Genomic DNA, 16151 nt, shown 5'->3' with positions numbered 1-16151 from the left:
TAATTGAATAATTAAGCAATTAACTAAACTCAGTCCAACTTAGTTGCAGCATCACTATACGATCCCTTTGATTGGTTGCATGGTTACTAGCCAAAGTACAATTGGCCCCATTTGAAAATCGCGCACTGTGACGTCACGAGCATTTCGACCAATTGAAAAGCGTTACATTGGGGGCTGAGCTGGTTACGAGGCCGACGCCGACGCCGACGCCGACGACGACGCGAAACCCAGGAACGGACGCCAAAGAGCTGCGCTCTAAAAAGAAGAGACACGAGGCGCGGCGCAAGCGGCGCGAGCAGAGCAGCTCGGGCAACGGAGCAGGCGAGGTCACGGCGGAACGGCTTCCTGAACCCGGGTGACCAGGCCTGGGGAAGCTGTCCTTGCCCAGTTCAGGGCAACCAGGAGCCTGCTGTCTCCTGTCTCCTGCCTGCCTCTCGCTACCTCAGAGAGCGGGCGCCGTGCCGGGCACAGGCAGGTGCTGCCTGCCCGGAGATCCTGCCGGCCTTGCTGTCGGGTCGCGCCTGTCGTCCCGTGGCTGGGACCCCCCTGTGGTGAAAGGGTGCCTTCCTGGCCGTGCCCAGGTGTCCAGACCTGGGCGGCCGTCTCCTTTCTAGTGCGTCGTCAGCGCCACTGGTGCTGGTGCTCCGCGCACGACTTCCGACCGCAGTGAGAACAGCCCTGCGGAGGTACTTGGCCCCGGCGCCTTTCAGGCGACGGGCGGCGCTATCTCCCACCGGAGCCACTCCTCGACCCTCGGCCGCACAGCTCCATACCCATCAGTGACTGCACTCCTATGTTAAGTAAACCATTTTGTTACATCTACGGACGTGCTCGGTCTGGGACGGCTTTTCTCGATCCTCCGGGGCCCCACCTCGGAGGACGCTCGAACCTGCTGGGGGCCTTTTCCCCTCACAAGCGTGCATCTCGACATTGGGACATGTGGTATAGCATCAACAAGACATTCATACTCATTTATACAGTCTGAGCTGTTCACCACGCGCTGTTGAATATGATAGCGCATGAACTGCAGGAGTTCATATCAGGTTGCGACGGTTTTTAGTGCGATGATCTCACGAGGTTATACTTAGCATCTGGGCGCAATTCCGAAGTTCCAGGTGCACCGAGGAACACCTATTGGTCATGCTGCAGCAGATTTGATTTTTTGCAACTTCTTTTGATTTTAAAGTGCACCTATACATGGTCCTACATTGCATACTGACTGCGTGATTTTCAGGTTTTAGCCACCATAAGCCTGTTTCGAGTATGCACTAGAAGTGGTTAAATTAACGGACCCTTCCCGTACTGCACAGTTCTCCAGCAGGATCATGGGCAGCACGACTGCAAGCTGCTGTGTCAGGTATGCCAAGGTTTCTTCATGACCAATGTGCTGCTGTCTCCTGAGCAAGCTGCAACACTGGCAAAGCACCCTCAGGGAAGTGCAGCATGGCACAAAGAACGATTCCTAAGGATAACTTCCAGTGAGGCCCGTACCATTCCAATCAAAGCTGCCCCTGAGAAGTGGCTATCAAAGCACATACATCCAAGCTTCTATGGTAATGCCAGCACACGGTAAGGAGCCAAATATCTCATTGACTGCAGCCTTTGGTGTGGTGACTCAGTTGCTCTGCATGGCACGCTGAAGTTTTTACACCTTGGATTCACAAACGCTATGGCAACTTTTATAGTACAAGAACTATTGATAAACACTGTTTTACATGAGATGCTGACAATAGATTGGTTGTGACACCACGATTTTATGTTGTACAGCAGCTCTTTTGCGTATTTGCAGTATGAACTTTCTATTACTGCATTATGCAACGTGGCAATTCGCAGGCCGGATTAGCCTGCAAAAAATGAAAGTATTACTGTCTCGTTGTAAAATGTGATGTAAATTTCCATTCCTTGCTTCCAACAGCAGAGCACAACTTGACTGCTTGTTCATTGCAAATCGCATGCAAGTTACAAGCCTGAAAGCATGAAATTGGAGGTTGATTATTGTTATATTGTGAATGCTTGGATTGTATATTGGATTATACTAGTCACTGTTGAAGTTACTTTAAGATGGGGCGGACTAATTCCTTAGAACATGAATGTAATTTTTACATGAAGGTATGGAAGAGATTCAGAAGCAAAACGCCGTGCCTGGTACAAGGAAGCAATGAACACGGACGTTGTGGAATGTGGCCTTATCGTCCGACCTGCCACTTCATGGCTTGGTGCCAGCCCTGATGGCATTACTCCAGACTCGGACACAGTGGTGGAAATAAAGTGCCCGACACCGTAGACTGCACTCAAGCGTGGTACCTTTGATTCCCTCTTTAAGACCGGCAAATATGACGTGATTGAGAAGGACAACAAACTCATACTGAGCAAGGCAGGGAAGAACATATATTATCTGCAAGTACAGTTGCAGCTGTTTTGCTGCGAGAGAAGCCAGTGCGGCTTTGTGATTTGGGCACCCAACGAGGCATACAGGGTCTGTTCTGAAAGTTGTGGGACTGTTTTTTTTCCCTGGGCGAACGGGCGGACGAGAGGCGGTCCGCGCGTGCAGGATCGCTGGAGACGGATATTGGGAATATCGCCAGTCGGCTCTCGGCCGTTGAAGAGCGCAGGTCGCTTGCACTATGAGCGCCTGTCGAAACATGTCGTCATGCAGAATCATGGAGTGTTTATCGGATCAGCGATACGCGATCAGATTTTATGTAAATCTTGGTAAAACGGACACAGAGACTCACGATATGATTAAGGAGGCCTACGGTGACGCTGCCATGGGCACACCAGTGGCGCAGGCTGCTCCGAGAAGTTAAGGAAAGAGTGCAAGACTACGACCGCTCCGGACGCCCTTCGACCAGCAAGACTAACGAAAATGTGTAGCGAGTGAAACATTTACTCCACAGCGATTGTAGGATGAGTATCAGAATGATTGCTGATGACTTCACCATTCCTCAAACCCAAGTTTCCTCAAAAACAAGGAAAGTGTGCGCGAGTGTTGTCAGAGGAGCAAAACGCCTACTGCCTTTTGCAAAAGCGCAACTGCAAAAGCGATCTGCCAGGATCTTCTTCATCATGTGAATGAGGACCCCGATTTTTTGCCCAGAACAAGGCGGGAACGCTGCCTCAGCCACTCTAAAGCCCCGACTTGGCCCTGGCAGAATTTTCTATCCCCGAAAATTAAATCGACGTTCAAGAGGAAATAGTAGAGGCGGTTCAAAAGGCCGTGTCGAGGGAGCTAAACAGCATTCCGGTCCAGGCGTTCCTGGAGGCGTACGAAAACTGGAAAACTCATTAGCAGCAGCGTGTAGGTGTGAAAGGGTGCTACTTTGAAAAATTATGATCGTTTTTACTACTCTTATGAATAAATTTATTTAAAAAGAGTCCTACTACTTTCAGAACAGAGCTGTATGTTATCGAGGTGCCCTATGACAAGCAGTTCTTAAGCAAGCAAGTGGCACACCTTGAGGATTTCTATTTATCACACCTGCTGTCAGCATTTGTTGACAGAAAAGCAATAAACAGGTTCTCACTCCAATAAACTAACAAGATTCAACTAGTCGTCCCGTCATTAAGAACATTTGACCCGGTTTATTTGTGCATGCTTCATCAGAATCGTCAAATACGTCACTGAACATATAAAACAAATGCAGGCCCAAAGCACAAACCAACAGGCTCGTACCCTCACCTGATACTGAACATTTCTCATCATCCCAAAAGTAAATGCAGGGAGTACAGGCAATAAATATTCAAAAAGAATGACAAAGTAAGACATCTCCTATATGGTTTTAACAAAGGTTTCTATCATGCAAGTCAATGCAGAAACTCCCCAACAAAACTTTGCATTGCATTTTAAAAATCCGAAGTCCACACAAACGTCAGACCTACACTGTACACCACAGCTGCAAAGCAAGCGCCCCTAAGTAAGCCGAAAACCAAACCTCAAACATTAAGCTGCTCGACTCATAAAATGCACTGACCGATTCCACCTGTACCATTCTGCGCATACAGCTATGGATGTCTGGGCTTGATGCCTTGCCAATAATGCTTGTTTCTTCAACTAACATCTTACACACCCACTGCCAGTGACAAAAATACAAATACTGGTTGTGCTCATTTTACTGTATTTTACCTGAAAGACAAGTTGATTCTGGTTAACAGCTGTGAAGATTTGCATAAATCGGATAACACAATGTAGCCATCCCCCCCCCCCTTTATACAGCCTACACTGAATGTGAGAAAGCACTTGCTTTAGTTGAAGCATCATGAGGCATTGCATAACCATGGTCCAGAAAAAGCACATGTAGAAGCATTAGACAATTTCTGAAGGGAATGAATGGACTACATAGCCCTTCAGAGGGAAAGCAAAATTTCAACAGCGAAGGTGTCAAGCTGGAAGAACATATTTTTACAACCATCAAGACAATGAAATAGGCTCAGAACGTCAATCTTGGTAGCTCAAACGTGCTCTTCAAATGATTCCAACTTCAGTTCCTCAAGGAGAAAGAGTGCTTTAGAGTTTGCTCTTCCTGGACGTAAGCTAGCGGACTTGAAATTTCTGGCAAACACTTCAGTAATCGGATGGCATGGAAGAAGGCTCGAAAGTGAGTTGTTTGTAGCGGCAAAAATAGCTCGGAGCCGTTAGTGAAATAGCTCGGAAAATACCTGAATAGCATATATATATTGAAAGATATTTTTAGGTCATCAACAGGAGCCTGCCAGTACACCAGCATGCTAGAGGAGGTAGTTCGTTGTAGCTTGAAAGTGTTTACCTATGGGGCAGAAGCTGTGAAGCCAATGAAAATGCTTAAAATAAATTGAGAGCAATGCGAGCTATGGATATAGATATGAATCGAGTAGGTTGGTTAAGGGAATAAATGCAATTTAATGATATCCTAGTTGAAACTGATTGGCAAGTTTGCAGGGGTAAGGTGGCTACAGCTGGCCCAGAAGATTTAACTGAATGCAGGTTTGAGGAGCCTTTCTCTTGCAGAGAACATTAGTGACGTTACTCTGTGAACAGAGAACATGGGAGGTGCATAAAAGCAAGAGAAGACTAGAAGATGTGGCTACTCCACATAAATCTCGATGCATCATTCAGGTGTGTTTTCTACCACTTCCAGATGCTTGCCTGGATTCGACGGTGCCTGAGCACCAGGCTCTGATGCATCACCATGATCTCTAATCAGATTTGGTTGGAGGTTGCAGAGCCCAGCGATGGTACCAAGTACATCATTTGCTACGGGTTTCTTTGCGAATATACTAGCAGGGAATTGCTTCAAAATCCTGAAGCATTTGAGACGCCTAATTGATCGCTCAACATAAATCTGAAGTCTTGCCAGGCGACGCGAAGCTACTACCTCTGAACGACAGATCTGCGGCCGGCCTTTGGAAAAGCTTGTGAGTGAAACTTTGACACATGGTGGCAGCAGGTCACCTATGTTAATGCCACGGTCAGCGAGGACTTCATCGCCTTGCGTCAGGTGGCCTAAAAAACCACTGTCAAAAGTGATGAAACGATCGCTTGCACGGCCACTATACGGTATTGACATAAACTTAATAAACCCACTTCGTGCAATGACGAAGAATTTTGGCCGTATTGTGCGATTTGTAGGAACTAAGTTATATTTCTCCTGTGCAGCTGCCCAGGTCTGTCAATGAAAATTTCGAAATAGTCCACAATACAAGTTACGGAGTAATTCTCCTCAAAAACATTGGGCAGTGTGCTCCATATTATTGCTCGGCTGCTGACCCGAAAGACGCGGGTTCGATCCCGGTCGCGGCGGCTGAATTTCGATGAAGGCGAAATTCTAGAGGCCCGTGTGCTGTGCGATGTCAGTGCGGGTTAAAGACCCCAGGTGGTCGAAATTTCCGGAGCCCTACACTACGGCGTCTCTCATAGCCTCAGGCGCTTTGAGACGTTAAGCCCCAATAAACCAAACCAAACCAAACCAAACTATTGCTCTTGGCAGCCAGAACACAAAGTACTCTCTGGTAAACTTTGCAAGTTCTGTTAGAATGAAGCAGAAAATCCTGCTAATGGCGGCCGTGGATGCACCAAAACGTAAGGCGAGGTCATTAAGCAATATGCCAAGACGGAGCCGCATCAGTGTAAGTAGGATTTGGCCCTCAAAGGGCATGGTGAAAGGGCTCTTCACAATAGTGGAAAGAGTGTGAACCAGTTCGTCAAATGCTACTTTTGACAGACCTGTAAAGAATAGGAAGTGACTGAAAGAGTTGAGTATGCACTGAAGATAGTCTGGAGAGCACTGTCTGCAGTGACTGGGGCCTGCTCGCGAGTGGTTGCACACACATGGTCATGAACAACCGCTGGTTCCTCCACTTGAGTTGCCTTTTCATATGTTTCGGCAATCTTTCAACTACATCCACAGGCCAAGCAGCGATCAACAAGATTCTGAGCTCCTTCTCTCCTGCACAACGAAGGATGTGGATGAAAGTGAGACAATATTTAGCACGGTGGTCTGCGCTAACAGGCACGCAGGATAAAATGACCATGCTATGCAAGGGTTACACTACAGAGATATGACTTGAGTGTTCTGACTGTATAAATGTGGGCTGCATCGCACTCCTGTAGCAACTTGCAGAAGTACTGAAAGCTTTAAAGGGACACTGAGGAAAAATTGAAATTCGCCTCTATCGATAAGGTACTGTGTTCTAATCACAAAGAGATTATGATAAGCGAACACTGAGCTTTTATGAATGGGAAAAAAACTAAATACACGGGTCACCATCATTGGCCGACAATATACAGAGTTGTTCTCAGTAGCCCGTTAAACACTGCTAATGCAGCAAAAATGCTGTAATGCAGCTTACAGCAGACGATGAACCTGTGCACTGGAATGGCTGTACATACACTGACTGAAATCAAGGCTGCTCTCATGTGCATTGCTTTTCGTTTCAAATTGCACAGCAGGAAACCCCAAGCATTGTGAAAAAAGCTAAGTTCCAAACATACATAGCTGCATGTGGCAACCGGAATCTGATGGGAAAAAGAATGAAAAGATGGTAATTGCTTTATTGAAATGCAGATTGTGTACGCCTGCAGAAATAGGCATAACTCCTGCGCTCATGGCAGCATGAGATGCACAATCTGGGTCGAAGCCATGAATTGTAACTAGGCTGGTCGTATATGAGCGGTTGCAAGAAATTTTAATGCTAATTGAACATGAGATGCCAAAGTTGGCAAAATTAGTAAGGAAGCTCACAGTGAGCATTTCATGACAGCAGCAACTTTATTTGTAAACAGATTCTGCTGTTGAAATCCTTAACCCTTTCACACGCTATTCTTTTTTCTCCACTCAAATGAAACAGTACTACCAAAAATGCATCTTCAAGCATTGACGAAGACAGTTCTCAAGTGCAAAATACTAGTAGAGGTGTTATTATAGAAACAGCAACAATAAATTTATGCAACTTATGAACGATTGTGGGTCTAATTTCTATTTCGAAGGTGCATATTACGCTTGAAATTGTAAAAAAAAATTGATGTCATTAATGGCGGCAAACAATATTTGCACAAAAATTGTAGACGGCGTGCTACCCCGCTGACGAGATCGCTGCATATTTGTTTACTTCATTCACTGTATGGCACAGACACCACCTTATTTGCGACATGAAGGATGCAAAATTCACTTGGAATGAAGAAAGCACTGCTAAGTGCAGCACACTCTCAGGTAAAGCAGCAATATCCGTAACATACCACAGGATTAAACTGTGCATGTAATTAGTGAAAGCAAACGTGCATGTTTTGCACACAAGACAGACTAGCATAAAAGCACGTAAATGAGAACACATAAAGGATAATTCACACCACTTTACTGCACCTATGTGACAGATCCTCTATTGCAGTGGTGATGGGCACGTCATCATAAGCTGCAGCACTCTCTTCATCTTGCTCGCCTAATGAATGCTGCATGCCCCTTTCCTTGCATGACAAAGATTGAGCTGTTAAGCACGCCCCTGGCTCCAAAGTTGTGACGTCGTGCCCCCGTCGTGCCCTGTTCCCTTGTGGTGAACAGTGTAAAGAACTGCACAGTATGAAAATACAAAAGAATAAATAAACTGCTGTTCAGAACAAACTCCAAAAGCCATACCGGTGTTCCAAGGTGCAGTGTTGGGTATGCATTGTCTTTAATGAGACGCCCATCAATGAAATGAACTGAGCATACCTGCAAGACATGTGTATGAAGGCCACATTAAGTTCTGACAACCAGTGCAAGCGGACTACGTCAAACACCACACATTGAAGGAAATATGTAATATGTTCATTCTAACTAAACATGTAATATGTCGATTTCATCCAACTGTCCAGGCGCTGCACTTCTGCTTTGTGCTCTTCAAAAATATTTCACCATAATATTTTCTTAATGCATATTTGAGAAGTTTTGTTTTCTATAAACCGGGGCACACAAGAAATTTTTTCAACCGGCGTCTGCACCCACTCAAGAATAGCTCAACAGCATTCATCGGCTGTGCGATGCCAAAATTCATTACCAAAAAAAAAATACCAAAACAATGCCTGGAAAGCTTCTGGTCGGATCCTATCTCACATGCGCAAACACTCGCATCTCCTCGTTGTGGCGAAAATGAAATGCGGCCAGCAAGGCATGTTCGCGTAAATATTTAGAAACGAGAAGGTAGCGATAAGGTATTTACAGTGAAACTGATTTACGCTTCAAGCGCGAATGCACAGCCGACTCGAAAGGCACCGACTAAATGCGGACATGCACATCAGCCCGTTAGCTCGGTCCTAGATTACATTATATTTACCATTTAAAGAGCAGGCTCTAAGTCATACTACCCTACTCTCAGATTAACTTTGAATGCAAGGTGACTGAAACGATACTAGCAAACGAAAACCTCCCGTCAGACCGTGTACAGAAATTCGTTTCAACAGCGGCTTGGGGGTGCGATCACTGACGGCTGCCAGCGTTACAGGTACCGTCAACAAACGACCCGAGCAACTGGAGTTTCATTTTTATCCTGTGTACTCACCCTAGCCGATTAGCCAGGGTAAAAGTCTTTCCTCTGCAGGTTAGCGATCTAATGCTGTCGAATCAACTTGTTCTTCTCTCCTTGCGGAAATCTGTGCATCGCGGACAATCTTCGTGATGTTGAGGCCCGTGTGTTTCGCAAACAGATATGTTCCCAGCCTTCAAATCTTCGTCGCAGTTCTTGCAACCGAACACGGAACATGTTTTGCCCCTACTTTTCCACATTTTGGCCGCAAAGCGATGCGGATACAGCGGCGAAGTTAGCAGCCCGTAGGCACCAGCTGCTGTCGTCTGAGATCCTGTAGGCCACTTATGTCGAGACGGCGGTGGCGCCGCGAGCACCAACTAAGCAATCTGCTCTCTGTAAACGGTCTATAAAAGGCCGCGTCTTGCAGAGAAGTCCCCAGTCGCCTGCGAACGCTTTGGAGTGGCTACCCACTGAAATTTTATCGTACGTCTTCGTTGGACTACGCTCCTGACTAAGAGGCTTTCGTTATGTGCTTCAGTAAGTATAATCGGTACATATTCATAGCTGACTCACAGTAGCAGTGAAAGATTTTCGGCGGTGCGCGTCTATGTAAGCCTCAATTCTGGTTCCTTGATTCGCAGGTGACAGTATGGAGGACGCCGGTTATTACAGCGAGTGGGTAAGCAGCGTCGACGACCTGATGCTCCAGGACACACCACGGTCGTCTACGCCACTGCCGAAAAGCCGGCACGATTCCCAGGAGCAGTCAAATCCGTCCAGTTCGTGGGTGTCTTCCACAGTTCCTTGCACGTACTCGTGCGACGCATCAGTGATCAGCTCCGGGTCCTGATCCATTCTCTGTCCGCCGTTGCGACCAAAGAAAATCTCCGTTGAAGAATCTGTGTCTCGCTGCCGTCGGAGCCTACAATTCTCTGACGGTTGCAGGCATCATGACAAAGGCGGGCGCGATGATTCCAAGGAGTTCCCGTCAAGCACTGGTGACGCGGAAGGCGCTCTTTTTGCTAATGAGTTGCAGGAATGAACCAGCGAGACGTCTTGGAGTTTTCTGGATAGCCTGGAGAACGACTCTGACCAGCTGCCTGCGCTCTTCCAGCGCTTCGCTGTCAACGCTTCTGCCTGTGCAGTTTGCCGTGAAAGGCAGCTCCTCCGCTTGCAGCGCGATCGGATCATACTGCCACGTATCATTGCAGTGTTCGTTCGTTCGTGCTGAAGGCCGCAGGAAAGGGGCGTTATCATTTTTGTTCTTGACGCGTGAAGCTACCGGACTAATCTCGATTCAAGACTGCCATGACGAAGGGCATCTACGTTTTTCCAGATTGCTGTAGTTGATTTTGACCGGTTACCTCGGAGTTTCCTTGACGGCTTTAAGTTGAACTATGCAGCGAGCGGCGGGCATTCGTAGTTCCACAACTGACAAGCACGTTTTCTGCTTACGCCCTGTCGTGCTGTTCAGTTCTTTCACTGGCGCAAGTCAGCCCAAATAAATAGCTAAGTTTGCAAGTCGTGTTGCTGTCTTCCTGACCGCTCGACTGCCGTCACTGCGACTTGAAAATACGAGCCCTGAATCTCCCAGACACGTCTGTCGAGCTATAACGCACTTCTGGAATCTTCGGAAGCAGCGACGAGAGCTTAGAATCCTTGGAATAAGCTGCATTTGCATGGTAAGTGCACTATAGTTGCATAGCGTGCTTAATGCTTGCACACATTTTCTGTCGATGTCTTGGCTATGTATTCATGCGCTGCTTTATTATTATTTTCCTTTGTGACGTCGGCTTCATGCACGACAGCTACAGCGAAGTGCGCTTTATCCTTAGCCTGAGAGCGTAAGAATACCCTCGGTGTGAGCATGCTCCATGTGGATTCATCTATTTCAGTCGTGGGGAAGTTGTGCTGAGGGAAACGTATGCTCACACTGCGGTATATCCTGCAAAGTTGCATGTCCGGTAACCTGTGCTTGTTATTTAATCCTAATTCACCTTTTTTGTTATTCTTTTTCCATTGTAGCCGACATTTCGTGCTTCTCGCTGCTTGACTGAAGCGGAGACTTCGTCGAAGCCTTGGTCCAGAAGTCGCCTTAATATTCTTTAGCCTGTAGCAATGTTAATAAACTGATTTTTTTTTCACTTCGTACTGCTGTGGGTTCTGCGTCATGCTATCTCCAATCCGCTTCCGCCTAAATCCGGCATAAGGTCTTGCCGACGGGGCTTATCGAGAGCGGAAAAGGGGATGGTGATGCGAATGATTTCTGACTCCCCAAGTTCGGGTGGTACTTTACCCTTATACAAGCTACCTAATGATTCGTAACGCCGCTCGGCTGCTGACCCCAAAGACGCGGATTCGATCCCGGTCACGGCGACTGAATTTCGATGAAGGCGAAATTCTAGAGGCCCGTGTGCTGTGCGATGTCAGTGCACGTTAAAGAACCCCAGGTGGTCGAAATTTCCGGACTCCTTCACTGCGGCGTCCCTCATAGCCTGAGTTGCTTCGGGACGTTAAACCCCAATAAACCAAACCGTAACCATTGTTTTTCGGAGGTATTAGGAAGGTGATGAAGGTGCATAAACTATCGGGACGCTTCAACCGCCTTAGTTTTTTAAACGGGGATGCTGCTACACCAGGTGAGTTTTTATTTCTGCTAGCGAGAGCTGGGCGCTATTTTGCAAGTGTAAGTGCAACATTCGTGTACGGCACAGCGGAAGATTTATAATTTCATAAATCACTACGTGCGAACAATGTTGATGATTGTGGGTAATATATTAGAGCTGGAATGCCAAATGAGACGAGCTTTCACACAGGAAAGCCTACTAGGATATGGCAGCACAGTCACGTGTCTATCACAGTTACCATGCAAGAAAGTCATCTGCCTCCCAAACCTGTGGCTGTTCCGAGTTGAGCCTGATGTTTCCCTTGAGCAACAATTCCTTATCTAGAAATGAATAAAGCTAGTGTTCTGCTTTACTTATCTTATGCTTTTTGTGCGTATTCAAACTGTATTATTCTATTTAGCTCCCGCGATAGCAATATAATAATTTTTGGTATGAAAGTGGAATTCGATAGCATGATATTTGAGGTTTTTCCCTTGTTTCTTTGGAATTGTCGGTCGATAAGCCGTCATATTGGAACTGCTAGCTGCAGTAGCGCATATCCGCCATTGTGTTCCGGTGCCGAAATTATATACATCGAATTTTATTGTTATTTATCACGACTGCTGTCTAAAAACCAGGTTGCTAACAAAAACCCGCCGGACATGTCATGACGTCATGAGGTGACGTGACCTCTTTCGACCCATCAGGGGATGTTGTGATTACGTAAAAAGATCACTCTACCTCCTTCAAGCAATCAGCCTATTTTCGTCTCGCATATCGGCGGTTTTTTATGTGACGCATTAGCAAGGGTCTGAGCAAGCGGCTTTTGTGTCGCAGCTAGTCGCTAGAGAGCGAGAGAGAAAAACGGTTAAAGCTTAAAATGGTTGGGCGGGCCTTCATTCCAGAAGCTTATGGCTTTGGCCGCTGTTCTTGCCCGGTTCACCAACGAATGCTGGCCTTCAGAATGAGCTGGACAGCGCCGCCTATCAGTCCTCAGTTGCAGGGTTATTGATTCTTTGTGTAGTTGAGTTTTTGTGACATGCCCATACCATACGGTATAAGTCAGCCACTTCACTGCAGAAGGCACAATGCGGTTCGTACGAATTTGGAAACATATCGCTGAATTTGACTGCATTTATATAAGTTTTAAATTGCCATATCCTTAAAGTGACCCCTTGTGCAGTAATGTTTAGAAATATTACTAAACATGGGCATTCAAAATACTGTAGATGAAATTACTGAATCCTATTCAATATCGCAGAGGATAGGGCTATCAGGAAGAAGGACAAAAATTGACGTACTCGATACACTAGTGCTCGAATGCCTTTGGTCTACGGGATATCATAAGAAAAAAGAAAGGCTAATCTCAAAGAGAAATTTGCGGGCGCTATGGTACGCCAGTTAACGACAGCACCAGCCGTTCTGTTGCAAAGGATGTGGCTTGGGGCGTCGGCTTCTGAAGCCGTGCAAGCCGCCAGGCAGGCCTTGCGGGAGGAAAGTAGGCGAGAGGCTGCGCGTCGTCCAGCAGCGAAAGAACGTATGGTGCGGTGACTCTCGCCTACTAGGAGTCCTAAAATGCTCGGCGGCTTTTCTGCAAAGCGCCTCAGCTTTGTCGTTACAGCATCTGGTACATCAATTTATGCTCTTGAGTCTCGGGGATTACGCGTCTTTTCAAGTTCCTGATCGCGCTCCGTCTAAATACGGTACAGTTGCTTTGGGTACCGGGGCACAAGGGATTTCATTTAGTGAGGTTGCAGATTCCTTAGCAAGGGCCTCTGCCTGCGGCTCAATTGGTGCTGCCCTGCCACATTCTGCATACACAGCTGCGCTCAGGTTTCCGCAGCTACACAATGTTTGAGGAATTTGCTGCCTCGGCTCTTACATCATCTCCCGGATATCAGCATCTGCTGAATTACTGGAGTAGCAAAGACTGGCGCTCGCAGAGACTGGAGGTCTCTTTCACGCTTTTGGGTTGCTGGGTTCTTCTGCTAAATTTCTACCTTCACAGATCTCGTCTGGCGGCTTCCCCACTCTGCCCATTTACTGCCGAACCTGAGACAATGGATCACTACCTGCTGTTCTGCCGCCGCCTCTCTTCTTTGAGGAGGCGTCTACTAGCAATTCCGTTCCACAAGTTCGGCCTGCCTGTGTCCACTGCTTTTGTTCTTCCCATTGGCGCTTCTTTGCTTGGAAGAAGCAACGAGAGTGTGGGCTCTGCTATGTAAAACTTCCTTCTGGAAACACTGAGACTCCCATTCTAGAGGTTTTTTTTTTCTTTCTCCTCTCCGCTCTCAGTCAGTGCGAACTTCAAACATTACATGCGTTATATTCAAATTTGCACATAAAGCTATTGTCCCGTCTTCGATCTCCTAGTTAACAGGTCCCCTGTCGTTGCGTCACTTAGTGTGTCAGCCTATATCCAATTACTACTCATATTTCTCCCTTTAACGCTCCTGTTTCCAGCAATTCAGCGCCTGTGTCGTGGACACCCCCCGTAGTTGGTATGTGGCATCTTCATTTGAAGCCAACCAACCAACCATATGAACATTAGCAAGACACCAGAACAAAAGACGCGAAAGACTTTCACTGGGGCCAGACATCAAGCTGCCATGGTATATGAACGGCTTGCTTGTGTGGTTGTGCACTTGACCAACTTAAAAAAGAGCGTATTTTATGTTGTTGTCACCGTGTGCTTTGTTCTTTGTCTTCGTCAAATACAGCGCTCCCGTGATTTCGCCTCGTGCACGAGCCAGTGCTCGCAACGAACGTCGCGGTGCTCGCGGTGAACCGAACCTCGCTCGACGGCTCGGTCCAGGCGCACTGGTGGCAGCTGGCTGGAACTGGCACGTAAGTCGGCGGCAGGACGCAATGGCTGGCAGTGGCGGCAGCCTGTGGCCCAAATTCCCGCAAGACTGAAGCGGCGGGCACGCTTTCGCCTCTTTAGTGGTGCATTTGACACCCAGACCATTGGCAGCTCCTCCCTGCTACTGCTCAGCGAGCGTCCACTGTCTGCACGTAGGCCCGTTGTGCTGTAAGCGGTGCGGGCAGGGCACTATTATTTTTATTTCTTTTGATGGCCCACACTAAAGCTTGTCTGCACGTAGGACTCGTTCCTCAGCCTTTGGGTTCGCGTGTTACGAGGGGTTTTCTGCAGCCTGAACAGTTGTTCTTCATGTCGTAACGGCAGGGGCTGGGCTCGGGGCTCTGGGGAATATAAGATTTGGTGACATGGTCAAGGCTAGCGCGTAGGATATCTGGGAATCATTTAGAGCGCTACTTCTTCCTGAGTTGAGCTGCGACAGCGCAAGCGGCAGCGCGAACGAGAAGCACAGCAGCGGATGAAAGTACGGCGGTAGCGAAGAGAGCGCGAAGATGAAGGAGGAGGAGGGTCGAGTTCCGGCGAGAGCGCTGGTTGAGGCACGCACACGCAGGTCTCTTGGGTAACGAGGAGGTCCACTCCCTTGCCCGAGGTCTCACTTTACGGGCCGGAGTTGGACCCCCCTCCGCCATCCCATGAGCGTCTGCTTACCTTAAGAGATATCCTTACCCACTACCGAGATACCCGGCGCGTTTACGCACCGCCGGCTCCCTCCGTAAACCTACCCCAGGCCTCCCACTGATGCCGACTCCAGGCCCGTACTGCTCCCTACCCTGTTCTCCCTCATTCCCGCTGCCCCGATCAGTTCCTCTCCTCCTGTAACTTCTGCGGGAAACCGGGAGACTTTCTTCACGTCCTCCTAACGTGCCTTACCATCCCACAGCTTTCATACCCAACCACGGCGGAATGATACAGGGAGGCTCTCCTGGCCAACTCCGTTGCTGCTGATCAGCGCCGGATAATTACCGACGCCCGGAAGCGGATAGCCCTCCAAGGGCTGTCCTTTGTCCTGTAAGGGCAGCCCCCTTAGGGTTGCCTCGTCCCATGTGAGAGGGGAGGAGAGAGGGTGGGGTTTTCCCCTTCTTCATTGTTTGTCAATAAACTTTTTCCGCGGCCAAACGCCGCCGCCGCCGTTTGGCATTGCATTTTCCTTATGCTATCGAGTATCGTTCAAATACATCGACAAATGCGCTCAAATTTCGCAGTACCGTTTATCTTAATCATTGAGCGATTTTTTACCTTTGACTGCAGCTCTTTTCCTTAAATCCGCCTGGGTGCCTTGTGCGATAGCGCGTGCAATGCATCTTTTCATTATTTTGTCTCGTTATTCCTCAACCTGCAACGTTGTATTTCGCAGCACTCTTGGCACGAAGGAACTCGTGAGAGGGACTCGCAACGGCATGGACAAGCAGCAGGCTGCCACGAGCAGCTCGGAAGATTGCGTGGAAGAATCGTAAGCGCCCAGGCTACTTTTGGCCAATGTTTTCGTTTCTTTCGTGTTGTGTGTGGCGATGGAGGCGAAATTCAAGAAGCCCGTGTGCTGTGTGATGTCAGTACAAGGAAATGGCTATGTTGCCGGCAGTCGGTGGAATAGCCGAAGAGGATGCCGGCCGCGTCGTCTTATTGGCTCGCTGGTGTCACGAAACATGCGCAGCAAAGTTAAGAAGCACGAATACAGTGCTACGTTCCATCGG

The 16151-nt window shown here is 47.9% G+C and overlaps 2 pseudogenes; both read right to left on the bottom strand.

Moving 5' to 3' along the window:
• Positions 1 to 5084: 5084 nt before the first annotated feature.
• LOC149356938 (uncharacterized) lies at positions 5085 to 6131 on the bottom strand (annotated as a pseudogene).
• Positions 6132 to 6184: 53 nt separating this feature from the next.
• Positions 6185 to 9828, bottom strand: LOC149356937 (uncharacterized; annotated as a pseudogene).
• Between the last annotated feature and the right edge of the window lie 6323 nt (positions 9829 to 16151).

Source organism: Amblyomma mixtum, chromosome 3, assembly GCF_055824585.1.
Source record: "Amblyomma mixtum isolate Tamu chromosome 3, ASM5582458v1, whole genome shotgun sequence".
Lineage (NCBI taxonomy): Eukaryota > Metazoa > Arthropoda > Arachnida > Ixodida > Ixodidae > Amblyomma > Amblyomma mixtum.
This window is presented reverse-complemented; position numbering and strand designations above follow the sequence as displayed.